General features: G+C 38.4%; 1 pseudogene; it reads right to left on the bottom strand.

Moving 5' to 3' along the window:
• Positions 1 to 5755: 5755 nt before the first annotated feature.
• Positions 5756 to 6921, bottom strand: LOC141494280 (surfeit locus protein 6-like; annotated as a pseudogene).
• Between the last annotated feature and the right edge of the window lie 2773 nt (positions 6922 to 9694).

Raw genomic sequence — 9694 nt, 5'->3', positions numbered from 1 at the left:
CTTGAAATAAACTTTGAATAAATAGGCTTTGAAAAAAGTCCATTGTGATTTAAATGAAGCTACTTGACCATGCCTTTAAATCCAAATCACTCTGGCTTTCATTGATTGTCCAACTCAAGCCACTCTTGCTCATAGTTGACTCAGAGTGAGTTTAAACAGCAATTGGTTTTTGGTTTTGGCCAGTCACTGAGGATCTTCTCCTTCCAGGCTGATTTTCTTGTGATGACACCAGGCTATCTTTTGGATCAGTTCTTACCAATAGGGTGGAGCTAAATGGTGCAGTGAACAGAGCACTGGTCTTGTAGTCAGGAGTATGGGAGTTTGAATCCAGCCTCAGATACTTGACTCTTGCTAGCTGTGTGGCCTTGGGCAAGTCACTTAACCCTGATTGCCCACCAATCAGGGCCATCTCCAGTCGTCCTGTTCCATATCTAGCCACTGGACCCAGATGACTCTGTAGGAGAAAGTGAGACTGGTGCCCAATCAGCACCCCCTTACTCAAATCCAATTTATGTGCCTGTTACGGTCCTCTTTGAGAATGAAGGACAAACATCATCATCTTACAAAGACCTTATCACTGTTGCCTCAGACAAACTGAGACCTGGAAAAGACATTTTTCCCCTGTTTCCTTTTTTTGTGTTTTTTTTTGGGGGGGGGGGGAGGCAATAGAGATTAAGTGACTTGCCTAGGATCACACAGCTGGTCTGTGTAGTGGCATTTGTGAGGCGTCATTGAACTCAAATCCGCCTGACCCCAGGCCACCATACATCTATTTATCCACTGAACCACCTAACTGCCCTTCTTCTAGGACACCCTACATCATGACCAGTGGTCTTGACATATGTCTTGCCACTAGACTCAGATGACTCTGGAGGAGAGAGTGAGACTGATGACTTAGCACAGCTCTGTCTCACTTAAATCACAGTCTACTCACAAGTCAACATATCTCCCTCATGATGTCACTGGTCCTCTTTGAAAACAAATGACGAACAATAATAATAATAATAACAACCAGAAACCTATAAGAATATACATTGTCTCCCACATTAGAATGCAAATACCTAGAAGGAAGAGACAGTTTTCCTTTTTTTTTCTACATCCCCAGAATCTAACACAATACTTAGAAGGTGATTGATTTACAGGGTTCAAACAAATGTTTTTCCAGTGATGCCATAGGAATATCAATTATTAACAATGCAATTTCTGAAGAATTAACTGGATGAACAAAAAAAGACATAGTAGATACAAGTAGACTTCAATATATGGTCAAAGGTGAGAAAATGTGAAGCAATGTAGTAGAATAGAAAAGAAGGCAAGATTTAGAAACAGACTGGATTCAAATCTTAGCTCTGCTATTTATTTATAGCAGAAATAGTTATATTTCATCCATGAAATGAGGAGGTTGTACTAGATGGCCTCTAAATCCTTTCCAGCTCTAAATCTGTGATCTTATGATTAGGAGAAAAAAATAACATTAATCCAGGAAATGTGTGATGAAAAAATTTAGTGGGTCAATCATGAAAATAAGAGCATGGGATGGATAGCCCAAGTGGTGCATTGGTGCCCAACATACGGAGAGGAAGAGCAGAGCACTATGTAGCATTTTTTTCCTAGGCCATTTATATATCTGTTCTGTTTCTGGTGTCAACTTCAAACATATTTAACTGTTTGGGGTTCACAAACCACCCAGAAAGTTGTTTGATAACAACCAATTAAAAAAATTAAATTAATAGTCAACAAGCACTTATTAAGTGCTTACTATGTTCTTGTATTTACAAGCAAAAGGCAAGGCAGTCCTACATTCTTATAGGAGAATAAAAAATAACACATGAAAGGAAGCTGAAGGGGGGGTGCAGTTCTGAGTAAAGAAGAAGGTACCTCAAGGAGGGTAGGTCAAAGGAGAAGTCCCAAGAGTAGCTCCTGGAGAAATGAAGAGATGACTGAGCAGTACTCTCTTTTACTGGGCCTTTTGAGAAGAGTCATCCAATTAGAAGGAGAGATCTCTGGGAAGAAGGTTTTTCTGAGTTGAAAATTTTAGAACTAAGTTGATTTTCCAGGATGAAGAGGTTTCTGAGCATAATGGAGATGTTCAGGGCACAGTTTTGATGAGAAGTGAATAAAATTGCTTAGAAGGAATTGAACTAGGTAATCTCTAAGGTTTATTCCAAATCTAAATCCTATAATCCTCAGAGGTATCATGTTATAGGGGAACGAAGACTGGTCTTTGAATCAAAATACCTAAGTATGAATCCTAGTTCAGCCATGTCAGCTAAGTGGCCATGGAAAATTAACTTGGCTTTTTTTGTACCTTTATTTCATCATATGTAAGTTGAGGATAATACAACTTTCACTACAAATCTCATAGGTTTGTTGTGAAGAAACATTGTCAATCTTTAGACGCTAGTGAAATGTTTTTCTAGTAATAAACTTTTTGCTTTGTGTATACAATAAAAACCTGTATCTAAAGAATGTCACTGGTTGCTGTTTTATCCTATTTAATTTTTGTATAGAGGAAAACAGCTTCAAGAATTTCAATGTCAAAGAAAAGTAAGATGACACAGAACTGCAAAAGCATGGTTTTATGTTAAATAAACTGGTTTATGATAAACCAGTCAATCCAAAGCAAGAAAACCAGATAGTATCCCTATTTGTCTTTAGTGTGACAATAAGGACTTTATACCCTGTACAACAACCAATGAACATCAAAACCTATTTCAGCTGGGCAATGCTCAATAAATATTTATTCGGTGCTTATGGAATAGCTAACATTGTTCTTGGACAAAGTTACAGGAAAAGGATTACCTCACACTTTATACAGCACTTTCCTGACAAATCTCTGAGGTAGGTGGTAAAGGTACTATTTCTATCTGGCAGATATGGAAACTAAAGCTTAGACAAGTTATCTGACTTTCACTGTCATACAGTAGACAGAGCCAGGATCTGAACACAAATCTTGACTCCAGGTTCCAGCATTCTTTCTTACAAGGTACTAACTCTTCCATCCTTGCCTAGCATGATGCCTGGAACCCAGTAAGTACTTAATAAGGGACTGTTGACTGATTTGTTGAGGAATTGAATCTTTAATAGAGAAGATGGTAGCTTGTAAAAAAATAGAATTGACATTTATAAATATAGATAAATCCAAAATTATGCAAGTAGAAGTAGATAAACAATATCGCAAAAAAATGAAATTTATTATATTGAAGCAACTGAAATAAGACCTATCTTAAATATAAACATTATTTTTGAGTCAGTATCAGCACTCAATTTAGAACTTACAATAGGAAGAAAAAATAGTAATAAGAAAAAGCCATGTACGGCTAAGTGCATTTCACTCTGGATTAAACAACTGAGAGGCAGTGTTGCATAGTGGATAGAATGTTGTGTTTTGAAGGCAAAAAGGCCTCAATTCAAATCCCATCTCTTAACACACTGTGTGATCGTAGTTAAGGCCTTTAACCTGTCAGTATTCTAGGTAGTTCTTTAATACCATAAATTACAGAGCATGCTAGATCACATGGGTTGAAGCAATTTCCTTATTTCTTTCTACAATTTCCTTAGGAGTTCCCTATGCCAGTGAAATTATAGATACAGTCTTATCCTTAAATATAATGAAAAACAAAAATGAGAAATTTACAATGACATTGACACTTACTAAATAATTTCATACAATTGTTAAAGGAATATAAATTAATTGCTACAAAAAGGAGGCCAGAAGACTTTCAAACACCTCAACACTTAAAACAATTTAGTAAACATTTCACTTCCTTGTCAAATAGAGGGAGATAGCCACCAAACAGTACTGGATTAGCAAAGGAAAGCATAAGAGAGTCAACCCACTCTAAGTGTAAAGAAGGTTTGACAGGATATAAAATTAAGCAAAGTAATCCCAAGTCATTCAAGAATGAAAAAAGAGAAATGGAAAAGATTTGCAAGAGTTATATTATTACAATAAGCTATTTTCTCCATCAAAGATAGTAGGACCTCCACACTTAGACTTGAACATCACAGTCCCTGAGATGCTTGCACATGTATTTAAAATGGAATGAAAGAAAATAAATCTGGGGAAAGTAGGTCTCAAAAATCTTAGTGCAACATTACTAAGGGACAGCCTGTATCAGGGAAAATCTAGTCTAGAGGCCATAAATTTGTGCAAAGTAGGTTTTAGTAAATGTTAATTGAATATATATATATATATATATATATATATATATATATATATATATATATATATAGTTTTAGATTTTTCAAGGCAATGGGGTTAAGTGGCTTGCCCAAGGCCACACGACTAGGTAATTATTAAGTGTCTGAGGTCGGATTTGAACCCAGGTACTCCTGACTCCAAGGCAGGTGCTCTATTCACTGTGCCACCTAGCTGCCCCACGTTAATTGAATATTGATTGAAATTATATTACCCCTTTTAATTTAAAAAATTCCTTTTGCAACTCCACCTCACTTTACTTGATTGTCTCCTGTGACTCAGTTTTTGCCCATTTTTGTAACCTCTATTTATGCCTAATCAAATGGATTTGATACTTTACTACAAAAGAAGATGGAGAATCTTATGACTTGGAGGGCTTGTCTAAGATTCAGTCTTTTTTTTTTTTAGGTTTTTGCAAGGCAATGGGGTTAAGTGACTTGCCCTAGGCCACACAGCTAGGTAATTATCAAGTGTCTGAGACCGGATTTGAACCCAGGTACTCCTGACTCCAGGGCCGGTGCTTTATCCACTGCACCACCTAGCTGCCCCTAAGATTCAGTCTTAAAGTAACCTTGACAGTAAAAAATTCAGAATACTTGACCTTCATGTTTCTATAGTGACCCACTGGGTTGCTGAAGAATGCTGGAGAAAAAGCAGGATGAAATTTTATGAATTAATTCTGTTTAGTGTTTCTTTAATGTAATTTTTTATTCTAAAACCCCTGATTTCAATTATTTCCATCCTATGTAAGATCCAAGCAGGTGGGTCCAGCAGCCCTGTGGTAATTTGGAGAGGGAAAGGTAGGTAAAGAACCTAACTGAATTCTCCATTTAGCTTTCTTGTGGGCCTATTCAGTCTAACTGATGACCTACATGTCTCCTGGAAGGAAATACTGAAGAAGTTTCTCTCTTAAATCAGTCCTGGATCATGTAACTACCATTTGTCTTAAGACTTAGCCACTACAACCATAAGTATAATAGAAATTCATGGTTTCATGAATGATTCTTTTCTTGACTTTTTTTTATATGGAAAATGTTTGCTTTGTTAATGCTAGTTTACTTCACAACAAACAATAAAATTTAAATATAATAAAAAACTTGGGAGGGGGCAACTAGGTGAAGCAGTGGATAGAGCACCGACCCTGGAGTCAAGAGGACCTGAGTTCAAATGCGACTTAGATAGTTGATACTTACTAGCTGTGTGACCTTTGGCAAGCCATTTAACCCCCATTGCCTCACCAAAAAACAACCAATAACCTGGGTAAAGAGACTATTCTATTAGCTTCTCTGAAGTCCAAGAAGTTAAAGAAATTCATGAGCTACCTTAAACTCTAACCAGAGTACTGTCTCCTGCTGGGAAAAGATGTCACGTTCTTGTGTCACCCACCACAGGGGTCTAAGAGATGGCATGAGGGTTATTAAGAAGTGGAGGATAGGGAAGGGAAGGTTGGGGGGGGGGCGGTTAACAAATAGATACCAGAAGCAGCCCCCTGGCATAGAAAGCTAGGAGGATAGCATTAAGCCAAAGGTTTTTATGGAAGAGTTGAACTGTGTCTTAAGGAACTCCTTGAAAATAGACAGTTTTCAGTTTTTTGTCACTGAACCCACAGTTTCTGGTATCATGCCGGGCATTTAATAGATGCAATCCTTTCTCTGCAGTACTGGGTAACCATAAGCTGGAATTTAGAAGCAAGAGACAACATATCTTGAAGAGGTGGGGGAGTCTGCCTGGCCCTGAGTTGAGCTCAGCCTTCGCTAGGTCCTCAGGCAGCGTGTGACCCTTTTCAGGAGCCTTAGTTGTTGGCTATCTTCTTCTTGCACAAGGTGCAATGCCACTTATCCTGCCTCTGTTGCATCTTCTCCACATGGACCGTGGACTTCTCCCACTGCCACTTCCTCTGGTCTGACACTTCTCCCTGTATTTCAAGGTTGGTGGCCTTCAATCAGCCTTATACAGGAAGTTTGTCCACTTTATTTTGGTCTCCATTTCCTGAGCCTTCGCCTCATTCTGTTCCTTCAGCTCCTCGACCTTATTCTTGTGTATGTGTACATACTCCAACAAGTGTTTGTAGGCTTTTCCCGTGAGGGGTTGGGGTCAGGTTCCCCTTTAATTGCTAACTTTTCTTTCTTCTGCACCATGCTGACCTCATTTAGTCCCCTATGGGGGCTTTAGGCTAGCCTCCTTAGTTCCAGTGTCACCTTCAGCAGGCTGCCCTCTCCTTAGCCTTTAGCTCCTTCGGCTTACATTTCTTCCTCTCCAGTTCTAGCTTCCTCTGCTGTCTCTTCTCCAGTGCAACCAGAGACAGTTATTTGGTGCTACCTTGACCATTGGCCTCCTGTATTTTCTCTTGCAGCCACTGGCGAAGAATGTCCACTGGCGAAGAATGTCTAGGGAAGGAACCCTGCCTGCTGGCAGGAACAACTGTGGAGTGTACAATGGAAATGGAACCTGCCTTCCTTTCTGTGATTGCAGATTTGTTGGCGCTAAGAGCCTCAGCTTGCTTGCTTTCAGAGGACTCATTCTAAATTCTGATTGTCTTTTCATCTGGGATTTTTTTTTTTGCGCTCTTCCTTTTTCTTTTTCAGGGCTCCAGTGGTTTCTAGATCAACAAGTTTGGGAGCTCATTTTCATTTCTGTAGTTCCACAGTCTGCTGGGAACAGATTTTCTTGACTAGATTCTGCAGGAAGGAGTCTTTGGCCACTAAAGTGAAGCCAGTGGGAAAGGAAATGAATCACTGAATCCTATTAGAAAACCTCAACTATCCCTTGAAAGGCATAGAGAGGGTCCTTGGAAGAGTTTTCCCACTGTGTAGCCCCCAGCAGGCACAGGGTCACTTCTCTCATTTAGGTTTTTAAATAAATGTATTTGAATTTACATCTTAGAATTGTTGTGATACATATTTTTTGGTTAATTTATATAACCGTACATTGGTTCATTATTTTTGCACTGTGTTTATTTCTCATTATTTGAAATCCTGAAGAACTAAATATAGTGTGTCCTTGAAGTGACTATTCTGCATTGGTATTAGTTCCCCTGTGGAGACTGTAAAGTCCTCCTTAATCTAGTGCTGAGTCTTTTGTCATAACTCTAGAAACTTGTTGTCTCTTTGGTATTAGCAAATTTGTTCAACTAAAAACAAGTATCTATCCCCCTTTTTCTGTAGATTAGAAAATTGAGACACAAAAGGTTTAATAATCTCAGGGAATACAGCCCTCTGGAATAGCCCATCTCTAGAAACTATGGCACCTGACATTTAGCCTGGCATTTGTTTCCTCATGAATGAAATGAAATGATGAATGAATGAATGAAAATAAATTGATGAAACCCTTTCTATGTGCCAAGCAGAGTGCTAATTAATATTTGTCCTTCATTTGTGAAGAAGACGACATCAGGGAGGTGATGCCATGACAAACATATAAATTGGATTTGAGTGAGGGGGTGCTGTCCCAAGTCACCAGCCTCACTTTCTCTTCCAGAGCTATCTGGGTCCAGTGGCCAAATATGAATGAATGTAAATGTCTTTGGATGTAAGACTATCGGGGTTAAGTGACTTGCCCAAGGTCACACAGCTAGTAAGAGTCAAGTGTCTGAGGCTGAATTCCAACTTCTGTTCTGCTGACCCAAAGACCTGTGCCCTATCCACTGTGTGCCACATAGCTGTCCCTATAATGTTAATTGCTGTGGATACAATAGAATAGAAGCCCAGACAGTTCCTGCCCATAAGGAAGTCCAATGAGGGAGACATACAAATATCAGAACTGTGACCAGAAAGAGGCATTATGGTTCCAGGGATCTTAAGAGGGACCATTGGGAAGTAGATTAATTTCCTTCTAGGAGCAATGACAGAATAGAGTTAATTTTTATTCTAGATCTAGTAGGGAGCAGCTATGTGACCCAGTTGATAGTATTGGCCCCTGAAGACTGGAAGCCTCATCTTCCTGAGTCCAAATCTGGCTGTCTGTATACTAGCTATGTGATCCTGGGAAAGTCACTTGACCCTGTTTGAATCAGTTTCCTCATCCATAAAATAAGTTGGAGAAGGGAAAGGCAAACTACTCTAGAATCTTTGCCAAGAAAACCTCAGATGGAGTCACAAAGAGTCAGACATGACTGAATAAAAACTAGATGTGGAAAACTAGAAGTTGGAAGAGTATATGCGATAAAGGCAAGGCAGTAGACAAAAGAAGACTGGAGAGAGGGAAGTAAAGTGAAGAGTGAGTGTGACTAGGCTCTACCAGAAAATCCTCTATGTATTTGGCCTTGTGTAGTGAATCAAATGGGAATTAGATGCCATTTTCAGCGTCATCCTAAATAATAGGTCTTCATACAAAGTGAGAAGTTAGTTCCAGTCTTGGGAAATATCTGGAGCCTTATACATTTTCATCATACAGACAAGAACCGCATTAACACAATCTAAGAAAAATAAAGTGACAAGGCTAATTTTAATAATTACCCCTTTAAATTCAGATCACATTTATTGAGACTAGCTCTTATTTTGGGTAGTATATTATTTCTTGACTAGGACATTAGAGGTAATAATTTTTATCCTGAGATTGCACAGAAATAAGATAAAACTGTAGTGCTTCTGACCAGATACACTTTGGAACTCATTGGTTCAGTTTGCTGGAAATTAAGGGATTACACATGGACTCTAGCACCAATGTCAGCTAGAGTCAGATACTCTCGACCTCAATGTTAGAGTACCTAAATAAGAAATTGTGCCTCAAAATAGCTGATTCAGATTGTCAGATTGTCAAAAAAAAAGTTCCCAACTCACAGTCCAATTTATCTGTGTCCATGCTTTTGAAACTGCCTAAAAGGGCAAGGTTATACAGCTTCTGTATGTATTCAAATGACTCCTGACACTAATATGTGTTGCAAGAGAATCTAAAAGAAGGTCAAAACAAAATAGCTAACATTTGTAAAGCTTCATCACCCTTGAGGCATATCAGCATAGGATTTGCTCTTTGAGTCATACAGCAAAGGATGACCTTTGAGGACCAATTCCAGCATTTTACAAATGAGAAAACCAAGACCAAAGGAGATTATATATTAAACAGTTATATAGTGAATTTTTTGTCACATGGTGACTTAAGTGGTAAGAACTAGGATTTGAAACCAGATATCCATCACTTTTTCCACATCAGCTTCCAGCCCAGAGTGCTGAGGTACTAGAATAGAACTTTAGCAGAAGACTTATCTGAAATGAGAAAATAAGACCAGCAAAGTATTGGTTTAAGTTATAATAATAACTTTACTATGATGATGATGATGATGAAAAAAGTACTTTAAGATTTGTATAAAAGGAAGATGATTGAGTAAATCAAGTAAAGTTGATCCATTCCATTTAATGAAAGTGATAAGATGCTTACTCAAATAGTTAATCTCAATCATGAATCAGTGTGAAAAGTCTTTGGAAGTTATTGCATTAGGTGAAATGACTGAAAACTCTGCTTCAGTTTGCTGAAGGATTTGCTGAAGAATCAAAATTG

The sequence above is a fragment of the Macrotis lagotis genome, chromosome 7, assembly GCF_037893015.1.
Source record: "Macrotis lagotis isolate mMagLag1 chromosome 7, bilby.v1.9.chrom.fasta, whole genome shotgun sequence".
NCBI classification, from domain to species: domain Eukaryota; kingdom Metazoa; phylum Chordata; class Mammalia; order Peramelemorphia; family Peramelidae; genus Macrotis; species Macrotis lagotis.
Note: the sequence above shows the minus strand (reverse complement) of the source record. Positions and strands in the feature narration are given on the sequence as shown.